The following is a 13,636-nucleotide window of genomic DNA, read 5'->3' on the forward strand; positions in this document are numbered from 1 at the left end:
TTATTTTGACACTCTATTTTTTAACATCATAATTAAATGTCAAAATTAATATATATTTTTGATAAATATCACAAATGTCAAATTTTCTATGTTTTCTTGATGAATAATTTGACCGTAGAAAATTACTCCTCAATTTTGACACTCATTGTTTTCAATTTACTCCACTATTTTTCTTCTTCTTTGATTCTGTTAATTTTGACATCACACTGCTCTCAATTTAAGATTATACTACTCATTCTTTATTTTCAAAATCTCAATTTATTCTTTAGTTTCAAGATCTCATCTCATTCTTTGTTAAAATTTTTTGTTGAGAATATTTTATAGTTAATAAGTGTCAAAATAAATAATATTTTTGACAATTAATAAGTATCACAGAAATATGTTCTCAAAATTTTCTAATAAATTATTTTTGACAGCCAATATTTATCAAAATAAGATTTAAATTTTTTTCACAATCACTTATATGTTAAAAATACTATTTTTGATAAAACTTTTATTAACATATTTTCATAGTTAAAATAGTGTCAAAATTTATTTTTTTGACAAATTTTAATTTTCTTTTACACATTATAACCCTAAAAAATAATCTATATTGTTGTAGTGTTTCTCTCTTTCTCTTCTTTTTCTTCTTCTTCCTCAAATGGCATGGTGACTGTTGGGCTAGAGTCGACGATGATCCAACTGGAGGCACGACCGACAAAGCCAGATACTGATCTAAAAGCGGGAAGGCGAAGCGAATCTGGTCTGAGTTGCTGTTACTATTGAGTTGTTGTTGCCAAACTTTCTCCTTCTCTTCTCACTTCAAAATTGAATTGTTGTTGTCATTGTTGTTGTTTGGATGAAGGAGTGACTGATGTTGTGATGGGTTCAGATTGATAGATAAAGAGTGGTGTGGTGGTAGTACTGATGAGAGAGAGAGATAGAGACAGAGGTGTGTAGCGATAGTGATGATGATGCAAGCAGGGGTTAATGGTAAAAGTGGGAGAAGAGTTTTTTTTTAAGTTTTGTTTAAGGAAAATTTGTCTAAAAAATATCGTTCATAGATAAAAGGGTGATTTTATAACGTTTTGTAACGTTGAGGATAATTTTAATAAAAAAATGTTGAAAATAATTTTTATTTTGATCCAAAATTTTAAGGACGAAAAAGTACTTATCGCTAACTTTTATGATGCATCTAGATATTATATTGAAATACATAAAATATGTATAAAAATGTGTTTGATGTAGAGATAAAAATAAAAACAGTTTTTATCTTAACATTTTTAATATATTGTGAAAATAGATCAGAGATAAAAATATTTATTATTTGCATCTATAAGTTGAGATAAAAATCAAATAAATACAATCTTATTATATAAGATATCTGGTGTATTTACTTTTGAAATATTGCCATAATTGCCATTTTATTCTTACTTAAAATGAACTAATATAGTATCTCACACACACCCAAAAATAAATAAATAAATAAATAAGTACATCTAATCCAGTAAGTCTATATTATATGGGTCTAAACTCGTTTAAAAAGGATTATTATGTTCTACTATACATGTAACGTTTTAAAGTAGTATGTAGCACTAGCACAGGAAGTAGTGACTACTTATTAAGTTATTATGGAGTTGGAGAAATTTGCTTGAAGGACAAAATTATTAAAAGATGGAGCATTTTGGAAGATTGCTAATACCAAACCTTCTATGTATCTCAAAAAATTTTATTCCACCTACTGCATGCACATTGAATGATTCATTTAGCTTAGTCCTTATTGATTGACAGTTGTACTAACATCTAGAATGCTTAGCTAAATTCTGCTCTCATGGCATGAGATTCTGAAAGTGTAGATTCATTATTAGCTAGGGGAGGATAAAATTGGATGAATTTTTATTTTTTTATTTTTCCTTTTTCATATGAGAAAGAAAGGACAATGTTGCTACAAAGTGATGTCTCAAAACTCAAAAGGCCTATTGTTCCTATCTCCTAAGGCTTGCTACCTTCAAATTGGCAACACAATCATGTAGAAGGGATATTTATTTTGGTATACTTAATAAGCTTCTAACTCAAAATCAAAATCACTGTATATTAAAAATTAGTTATTAAACTAATTAATTTTATATATATATATATATATATATATATATTCTTTCTCTTTTTTTTTATCAAAAATAGGGAGACTTGAACTCGCGACTTCTTAGATGAATATGGAAACACTATATAATTTAAATTATAACTCATTAGCCTCTCTCTTATACACACGTATATATGCAAATATATAATATTTTTAAATCAAAATAATCTTGCAAACATTTTTTTATATTTGAGATTGACAAATTTATTCTTTATTGTTTAAAAACATATGATAAATTAATTATATTAGAATGCTCCCATTATTAGAAATCCGAAATAATCAAATATTTATATTTATAATAATCAAATTTTATAAATAATATAATCAAATTCAATTTATTTGTATTCAAAAAACAAATAAAAAAATATAATAATTAATTTTTTATTCAAACAAAAATATTTTTTTATATAAAAATTTGATTATTCTATTACAAAATATTTGATTTTTTGTTGTAAAATATTTATTTATTTAAATAATTTAATCACTTTGTTAACAAAAAAGTATAAATAATAAAAGGGATAAGTATTGTTTTGGTTCCTAACGTTGAGGGTCAGAATCGAAACCATCACCATCGTAATTTTCGATTTAGAATCATCCTTAAAGTTTTTTTCGTATTAAAATCGTAATTTTTAATAAAATTTTTAATTTTATTCCTAAACTACCCTTATTTAATAAAAAATTTTAAAATTTTAAAAAAATAAAATAAAACACGCGTTTGGGGGGGTGGGGGAGGAGAAAGGACGCGGGGGTGGGGAAAGAGGAGGGAAAAAGGGGGAGGGGAAATGGGGGTGGCCATCGCCGCCTCCTCCTCTTCTATGCGCAGGGTTTGTGCGGGATCCTCGACAACCGTCATGGCTCCGGCATCACGAACGCAGGCCTCGTCTTCTTCAACGGCAGGCTTCTTGCCATGTCGGAGGATGACCTCCCCTACGAGGTGCAAATCACTACCTCCGGCGACCTGAAAACTATTAGCCGTTACAGCTTCGGGAACCAGCTCAATTCCACCATGATCGCGCACCCGAAGGTCAATTCCACCATGATCGAGGTTCGGGATTCTTCCCAAGTACGCGTCGGACGCTTCCAGCATCGTGTGGGTGGGGTGGGGGGAGGGGAAAGGACGCGGGGGTGGGGCGGGGGTGGGGTGGAGGTGGGGGCGGGGAAAGGGGAGAGGGAAAGGGGGGGTGGCCGTCACCGCCTCGCCGCTTCATCTGCACCTTGCTGCTTCTTACTTTTTGCTTCTGCTGCTTCTACTTCTTGGTTTGGTGGTGATGGTGATGGTGATGGTGATGGTGTTGCTTTTTTCTTCTGCTTCTTGGTTTGCTTTTGCTGCTTCTTGCTTTTTGCTTCTGCTGATTTTGAATTTTTGCATCTGTTTCTGCTTCTTGGTTCGGTGATGGTAGAGGTGGTGGTGGTGGGCTGATTTTGAGTTTTTGCATATGTTTCTGTTTCTTGGTTCGGTGGTGGTGGAGGTGGTGGTGGTGGTGGTGGTGGAGGAGGAGGAGGAGGTAAGTGCTGGTAGGGATAGGGGTAGGGATGAGAGTATTTTTGTCCGAAAGAAATTAAAAGGACGATTTTAATACGAAAAAAAACGTTAAAGATAATTTTAAATCGAAAATTACGATGGAAACGTTTTCGATTCTGACCCCCAACGTTAAGGACCAAAACAATACTTCAATTATATATAATTATCAATGACTAATAAAATTTTAGTGTTTAAAGAATACTTTTGTTCAACTAAAACATCAATTATATATATATATTATATATTACTAATTTTATAACTAAAATATGTCATATGTCACTTCTTTATTGCATTTGAAATCAAATCTTTCCTTTCAAAATTTTAAAAGTTCTTCCTTCCTCCCTCCCTTTTTTCTATATTTCTTATTCTTTCACTCACTCTATCTCTTTTATATCATTATCAATGACTAATTACAAATTTGATAATCAAAATATACAACATGATATTCTCTAATTGCATTAAAATTAAAATTAAAATTAAAATATTAAAATTAAAATTAAAATATAGCTACATTATATATTATATATTACTAACTAATGTAATAACCAAAATGTGTTACATGACATTTTCTTATTAAAATTAAGAGAAAATATTTCTCTCTAAAATTAATAAAATCCATTCTTATTTTCTCTCATCTCCCTCTCTTTCTTTTTTTATTTCTCTCTACCCTTCCCACTATATATAATTAATATTTTATATTAATAGTTTGACAAATCAAAATATGTAGCCAGATATTTTTTCATTACAATTAAAATAATTTTTTCTTTTAAAATTAATAAATTTCCTCTCTCATTCTTTTCCTTTATCTTTCTCTCTCTTTTCTCTCATTCTCTATGATTCTTTGCCTTTTTATTCTACAAAAAATAAAATTAATAAAATAATATAATTCAAATAAAATATATTATTATTATATACATATTTTTTTAGTTTTTTATTTAATTTTAAATTTTCACTGCTTATCTTTCGAATTTATATTTTTATTTTTCTTCTTTCAAATATTTATTATATATAATTTGGAGAGAATACTAATGTTGTGATTAAAAGTTAGAATCAAGATTCAATTATTTAAAAGAAATTAATTTTGAGTTAATTTTATAACAATCAATATAAATTTTTTATGCTAATATCTAATTATATTTCTATATACAAAGAGAGAAAAATATTATTTTTAAATAACAAGTATAAAAATTAATTATTTTTATTTGTACAACAGACTTAACACATAATCAAATATAAAAATATATGCGTTAAATTATTTTAAATTTTAGATAAAAATATTAAAATTAATTATTAATAAAAAATTAAACTCTTTACTATAAAAATAATAACTAAAAATCTTATTATTTATTTATTTTTATCCAAGGAGATTTTAGTCTTTTTAGCCAACAAAAATTTTTGTTCTCTATAACTTTTTTGTAAAAATTATTTGATTTCATAAATTTTTTTGTATCATAATTTATAATATAAAATAAATTAATATAATTTAAAAAAATTTATATTCTCATAATATTATTAGGAATAAAAATACTAGTATACATCTAAAGTAATGTATTTTTGTCTATTACTAATTAAAATTACTCGATTTCAGCTCAATCATACTATTGTATCAATCATCGAAAAACAATTCCTTACATTTAATCAGTCATGTCATAGGTATAAAACGCTAAAATATAAAATAAAAGTAATATATATATTAAAATTAATTATTATAAAATTATTATTATATATTTATGTATAAATATATATTATTTAATTAATTTTAATATATATTTTTTTATTTAATATATATTTTATATTAATAATTAATTTTAGAATAAATTATTCTTTTAGTATTTAATGTTTGTGTTAAATTTTAATTAGATTTTTAACATTTTAAACATTTTATTTCTATCTCAAAAAAATTTAAATAAATTTAATATTAAATTATTATTAAATTTAATATAAATAATTAATAAAATGAATAACATGAATGTTAACAATGTTATTATTAAATCATATATTTTTTAGTGTGCTAAAAAATAACCAAAACTTTCAAAGAAAAATTTTTTACGTTCGTTGGTAGATTGATTTTATTTATTTATCGAAATTAAATAAATATTATTGACTTTTTAATATAATAATTATTTGTGTCAAATTTAATTGTAGGATAATATTAAATACATTTAAAATTTTTTAAAATTGAAATAAAAAATTTAAAAATTTTTTGAATTAAAATAAAATATTTAAAATATTAAATATTAAATTAAGACTTAATTTAAATATTAAAAACTAAAATAATATTTTATTTTTAATTTTAATAATTAATTTTAATATATATATATATATATATATATATATATATATATATATATATATAGATCTGAATATAAATATACATCAAATAATATTTATATTTATATACAAATATTAAAATGTATAATAAATAATTTAATAATTAATTTTTGTGTATGAGGATATCATTTTTATTATATATATATATATATATATATATATTAAAACTTGGATCTCAAACGATCCTTTCACAGGACTAATCAATATCAATATATATAAAAAAAAATAAATGAACATAAATATTGAAAGAGGAGTAGATATTAGATAATATAGAATACACGTGTTGGAATCTTCATGAACGCATTTATATTCCACCTTTAGTGGCCCTCTTGGTTCCAAAAGCAGGTGATTCTTGACTTATCAAAAGACAGATACAAAGCAGTTTCGAATATTATCACATTAAAATAACTTATCATTGTTTGACCGTAACAATGCAAGGACCCTATCCTTTCTTTCTTTCTTTCTTTCTTTCTTGCTAAGCTGTAACGCCGAATTGGCTGTTGTGACTTGTGAACGTACAATACGAGAGGGATTTAATTTTCTTTATTATAATTTAAATAAATAAATTAATTTTTATTAGATTATATAATTTTACTATTTAAAATATGCTACAATTTCATATTTTATTTTTAATTTGTTCTTTTAATTCCCTAAACCCAAATTTGAGAAAATAAAAACAATATGGTTGTGAAGTAAATGTTTCCTTCAACAAGGATGAAGTTATCCAATAAATATGTGCATGGACGTAGTAGTATTATTCTCAATATTAACATGAATATAAGAATCCTCAATATAAGAAAAAAATTAAAAAGAAGAAGGAAAACTACAAATTAGTTTATTTTACACAATTTCTTTTGTTACAATAAATTACAGTAAAATTTTAAATGAGTATAATTATGAAACTATTTAAAAAATAGATAAAGTTTTGTTTTGTCGATTTTTATCAAATCGAAAGTAGTTCGATATTTAGTGGTTTGGAAGCAAAATCTATTCTTCTGTGAGTACTAATTTTTTTTAGATGCATCAAAGAACCTTTTCGATGAAACAAAATAAAGGGAAACTTGAAAGATAGATAAAATAGATTTTGAAAATAAATTGATTGGAAATGAAAGAAATTGCATTGAATTTAAATAAAGTAGTAAATCACCTTCGATAAGATCAAAGGACTTCGAATTCAAAAACAAAGTGATGAAAGGTTAAATTGAATAAGGAAATTAAACATTGCTTGAAAGGTCAAGAAAAGTAAAAGGTTACTGAAAAATGTAAATGAAAATTAAAAACATGGAAGGAACCCTACAGAAAAGTAACTTGAAAAGCAGACTCAGTAAGTCGCTGGGATATGAGTGTACTTGAGTATTTTTCTGAAGCAAAGTCCTAACCCTTGTTCCTTCGAGTCTTCTCCTATTTATAAGAGCCTTCAATCAATCAGATTGAAATGTAACTTCCACGTATATTAATTCATAAGTAACTGTTCTTGCTTCTTTTGTCTAACATAAGTAACTGTTTCAAAACTTGAATTCTTCAATTAAGCACATTAACCAGCTCCTTGACTAAATATATCAATTGGCTATTACTTCACATTCTTCGATAAGTCTGTCTCGATGTAGTACTTCATTCTTCGAAATAGAAATTTATTATTCTCCAAGCTTAATATTTTCGAAGAATAGAATATTTCGACCAACAAATTTGCCCCTTAGGATTAATATGTTTTTCAATATCATCTAAAAAACAAAACACTTAATCCTATTTCATCCAATTTATTACTGTAATTAATTAATTTTCTTGTAAATGAAATTTATTAACTTCATTAACTCACGCCCACTACTGCATGTTCCCCACTACTATCCGTTTCTCTTTCTTTAATTTTGCCTTCTCAAAGAAGTTTTCAAATTTTAAAATTTGAAAACAAATAAGAAATATGAAACGGCGAAATCATTTACCACCTTAATTTCCATTTGAAGGAATTCTTACCATCGTCCAATGTCATACTTCTATCTTTTAAATTCTACCTTACTTCTCAAATTTTACTTTTTACTAATCCTTCTAAATTCTCCTATACGAATTCTCCTTTCTGCAACCCAAATCTTCTATTTTTAAACTTACTTCACATAATCATCAATAGCCTCCCCCTTTGTTCCAAAATCCCTTTCTGCTAAAGACAAGGATAAATGCCCCATAATTGGAAGCTTAGAGCAACCTGCTCTGCAAGTTCTGAATTGATTCAATGATATTATTATTGAAGATCCTCAAAATTTACCTAAAGACAAAAGAATTCTTATCCCCTTCACTGCCGATGAAGAAACCTGCTATTTCGTCGAACCTTTGCAAACCCTGGAGCATACCAAAAAGAATGACCAAGCCTTTCCCAATGCTGAAGAAAAAGACTTACCCATAAAGCAAAACCTTTTCATTGCCCCCTTCATCGACTATAAAAAAATCCTTTAGAAGCAACCCAAAAATCACTCCCCGAGGAGCTGACTTCCTTGCCTGGTATCAACGCTTTGAACCATCGAAAGGTGCCGCTTGGAAGGCACAAGGTATTTACGACCTCCTGCGCCTCTCTCATTTCACTCCTACTACACACCATTGGATGATTGTGCCTATGGTGAATTTCTGGAACAAACCACCAATAACTTTCATCTCCCTTACGAAATGGTGGGACCAACACTATTCGATGTTGCTGTCATTACTGGCCTTCCAATAAACTACCCTGAGACAACACTCGATACAAAACCAACTCGATCCTATCAGATAGTTCAAAAGAACTCCTACAGTAATTTCATCAGCCACCACATGGGTCACGACAACGATCCTATGACCGATGAAGATAGTGTGGCTTTTTTGTACTACTGGCTTAATGCAATTATTTTCTGCTCGAGAAGTATTCAAATGCAGAAGTTGTTCCTTCCATTGGCCACCCTTCTTCATGAAGGTCATAAATTTAACTTGGCCAAATTGATTTTAGGGCACTTGTATGATGAATTAAGGTATTTAGTTGACTGTCTTCAAAACAAATCCTCAATCAATGTGGGTGGTCCTCTCTGGCTTCTACAAATTTGGCTGAATGCTGTTTTCAAAAAATTCATGAAGCAAGATGGGGGCAACGCTTAAGAGAAATAGCATATCGAAGGTTTCGTCTGGCCCCTTTTCAACCAAATTGCGAAAATGCCACTTCAACTGAAGATCTCTTATGGGATGTATTTTCATTGTTTCACTCTTGCGAAAGCTTCCAGAACGAGGATATGACATTCACTCCTTTCCTACGTCAAAACTGTGGACCACCATGGTTCGAATGTCTCATCTTCTCGAATGATGATGATGAAAATGATATAGCAAGTGCAACTTGGGCAAATTTTCTCGCTGTTTAGATATTTTCAATAGGAATACCTCAATACAAGAAAGAGAAATTTAAGGTGACTGTTCATGCTCCTATTATGTTGCAAGACAAATGGGCTTTTCTCAAGTTATTCCTTCACCAGTCCCTCGAAAACACAATGCTCTTTGTCATTTCGCATTCAAATCGAGAAAGGACATACAAAGGTGTCTTGATGTTAACCAAGAACATCGAAGCCACTATTCTCATTTGGCTTATGTTCATAGTGCCTTCATCACCAAGTCTTTTATTGAGTGGTGGAATAATTACTACTCTCGATACAATCAAACCTTGGCTGAGATAAAAAAGTCTTCGATTAAAACTCTTCCAGTTGTTGAATCTTCACCAAGAAAGTTCCAAAGAGAAAAATAGAAGCCTCAGTGTAGCCTCAACAGCCAAAACAAAAAATCCAGAAGATTTCAACAAAATCTTCAAAATCTGTAAAGGTAACTACTCAATCAACTCTTCTAATGAAAGCCACCAACTATCTTATTCAAATATTTTTTCCTCATCTTATGAAGAACCAGCCTCAGATGACTCATCAGAAACCTCTTCATTTCCACATCTCCAACGCAAAAAATTGACTCAGGTACAACTTTAATGATTTAAATTTCCTTTATCGATTTCAAATTATTTCACTTACGAAAATTTCTATTACGTCAAAGGCTAGAAGAACTGCTCAATCCATTTCTTCCTCATCACCTGCACTCGACCTAGAAAAGCAAGGAGACCAACCCATACCAGAGCCACAAGGATCTCATTCTTCTGCTCAAACTGTCATTTTGGTTGAACCCATCCAAGTCATTCTTCCATCAAATATTGAAGAACAAAACTTGATGCATTTGACCCAAGAAAAACCTCCAAGTCCCCATGCTGAAAACACTCATAATCCTCCTTCTCCTATCAATACTGATTCGATCCTCAAGTCTCCCATTGCACAATCCCTCGATTCACTTATTCGAGAGACTAGAGAAATTACACTTCCTCCTAAAAAAACACCAAGTCCAATAAAACCAACTGACCACTCTTCCTCACAAGGTCCCAAACTTTTGAAAGAAGCTCCAGTCACATCCCCTGAACCTCAAGATATCAAACTGGCTAAATTGGTGGCTGTCTTAACCAAAATTACTCAAGAAGAAGAAATTCCCATCTCGAGTCCAATTACTAAAGATTTACCCACATCAAATCTTCTTGCAAGTCTCAACCAAAAAATTCTCGAACAATTAAACACCATCTTGAGGCTATTGACACATACGGCCAACGAATGAGTTGAACAACCTGATTTAAATGGTCTGTTGTTTGACATCTTAAGTTCTTCTCTTGAATTCCAGGTTCCTCCTTGATTTTCTTCTATAGTAAAGAGTTTACAAAAGTCTCGAATAACTACGCTATTATTGAAGACAGGTTAAAAGAAGCCAAGGAGAGGGTGGCCAAAATCGAAACAGAGTCAAAAGAAGTTAACATTGTTCTCCAATCGATACAAAAGTCATACAAGGAATATGACTTGAGAGTCGCCTAGGCTGCTAGCACTCAAGCTTATTTTGATAAACGGGAGGAAGAACTCGAAAAAGAGCTTGCTAGGATTCGAGAAAGAAAAGCTGAATTGGTAGGGCCTATGCTGTAGCACAACAAAAGAAACAAGAACTCTTCAAGGAGCTTTACATAGTGGAAACTAAACAAGAAGAAATCAATAGAAGGTTCGACAGGGCTCAAAATGAAGAACATGATGAAGTCGAGGCATATTCTACTCTTGATAGTGAAAGAGCTCAACTTCGTTTCGAACTTAAAGAACTTTTAGCACCTTTTTTTTCCCAAACTTTAATTTTTATAAACTATTTTTTACTACTCGTACTTCATATATTTAAATTTCATCTTCCATGCATCGATATTACTTCAAATACTTTTCATTTATTGACTTAATCATACTTCCTGAATCGATATCTTTAATCCGATATGCATTCTCGGAATACAAATCAAAGCATGTCAAGAATGGCAACGACATGGGATGATACAACAGATCCCAACTTCTGAATTGCACTCAATTATAAAGCCATGGCCCTTTTGAGTTTGGGCTTTAGATCTGATTGGAATAATACATCCACCTTCATCGAAGAATCATAAATTTATTTTAGTGGCAATTGATTATTTTACAATATGGGTTGAAGCTGTTCCTCTAATAGAGGTAGGTCAGAATGAAATCATTGATTTCATTGAGGAATACATAATCCATTGATTTGGAATACCTCAAACATTAAGTACTGATCAGGGGACTATGTATTAAAGATATAAGTGGATTTGTATTAAAGATATCACGAGAATTCCAAATCGATGGATTATGTATTCCTCAATAAAATCAATGATTTCATTCTGACCTGCCTCTATTAGAGGAACAACTTCAACCCATTTTGTAAAATACTCAATTGCCACCAAAATAAATTTATGATTCTTCGACGAAGGTGGATGTATTATTCCAATCAGATCTAAAGCCCAACCTCGAAAGGGCCATAACTTTATAATTGAGTGTAATTCAGAAGCTGGGATCTGTGTATCACCCCATGTCGTTGGCATTCTCTACATGCTTTTGCATAATCGATGCAGTCTTTAATCATGGAGGGCCATTAAACACGATCTCATCGAAGTACCCACTTTATTTTCATTCTGGCTTGAAGGGCACCACATATACCCTTATTAACTTCTCTAAGAGTAATATCTTTATCCGATTGACTTAAACATCTAGAAAGGCTACCATCAATACCTTTCTTGTACAACTCATAAGCCATTAACACAAAATTCATTGCTTTTAATTTAATTTTTTGATCCACCCCAATGTTAGGATTCTTTAAATATTCAGCAATTGGCTTTCTCCAATCATCATCATCCCATTCATCTAAGACCAAAGCCTTTCTTTCTTCGATGGGTACAAGGATTTGATGAACTTTTGCCAATTTCTCCAACGTTTCAGGAAGTATTTTATATCTAGACACAGTTTGAGCTAACTCATTAGCAATTTCGTTTTGAACCCTTGGAATATGAACTAAAGACACTTGTTGGAATGATACTAACAACTTCCATACTATTGATAAATACTTTTGTAATTTCTCATTATTGCACTTGAATTCTTTGGATAATTGCTTCAAAACCAACTGGGAATCTCCAAAAATCTGAACGTCCAATGCCCCTCTATTAATTAGAATTTCAAGACCTAGTATCAAGGACTCATACTCAGCCACATTATTCGAATAAGGATATTTCAAAAAGAAATTCTGACAGAACACCTTCCGGAGAAATGATCAAGATCCCAATTCCAGCACCATCCTTGTGTTTTGAACTATCAAAATACAATTTCCAAAAATCAGCCACTACATTGACTATATTTGTCCCCTAGTCATTGAGATTGTTCGGTCGATCAACCAGAAATTTTGCAATGACCTGACCTTTCACAGCCTTGACTGACACATACTGCAGATCGAACTCTGTTAAAGCTAGCATCCATTTTCCTAATCGTCCTCTTAGCATAGGATAAGATAACACGTATTTTATCAAATTGGTCTGTGCAACTACTTTCACAGTTTTTGCAATCATATAACATTTTAACTTAGTACAAGTATAGTAAAGAGACAGACACAATTTTTTGATAGAAGAATGCTTTGTCTCTATATCAGTTAATGCCCTACTAAGATAATAAATAGCCAGCTCATGTCCTTCCTCAATATCTTGAGCCAACATACATCCGATAGTATTCATAGATACAACAATATGCAATTTTAAAGGCTCATGAAGACGAACAGTTGCCATCACTGGTGCTGTTGATAAATAAGCTTTGACTGATTTGAAAGCTTTTTGATGTTCTGCAGTCCACTTGTACTGTGTTTCATCTTTTAATTTCACCAAGGGTACAAATATTCGAGTTCGACCAGAAAGGTTTGATATAAACTGTCGAAGGTAATTTACTTTTCCAAGAAAGGATTGCACTTCCTTCTTCGATTTAGGGGAAGGCAAATTTAAGATTGCATCCGCTTTGTGTTTATCAATGGTAATCCCCTTTTTTTATGAACAACTGATGAGCGGATAATTTATACGCTTTTTGACATTGTTTTTAGTATATTTTTAGTAGGATCTAGTTACTTTTAGGGATGTTTTCATTAGTTTTTATGTTAAATTCACATTTCTGGACTTTACTATGAGTTTGTGTATTTTTCTGTGATTTCAGGTATTTTCTGGCTGAAATTGAGGGACTTGAGCAAAAATCAGATTCAGAGGTTGAAGAAGGACTGTTGATGCTGTTGGATTC

Source organism: Arachis hypogaea, chromosome 20 (genome assembly GCF_003086295.3).
Source record: "Arachis hypogaea cultivar Tifrunner chromosome 20, arahy.Tifrunner.gnm2.J5K5, whole genome shotgun sequence".
NCBI lineage: Eukaryota > Viridiplantae > Streptophyta > Magnoliopsida > Fabales > Fabaceae > Arachis > Arachis hypogaea.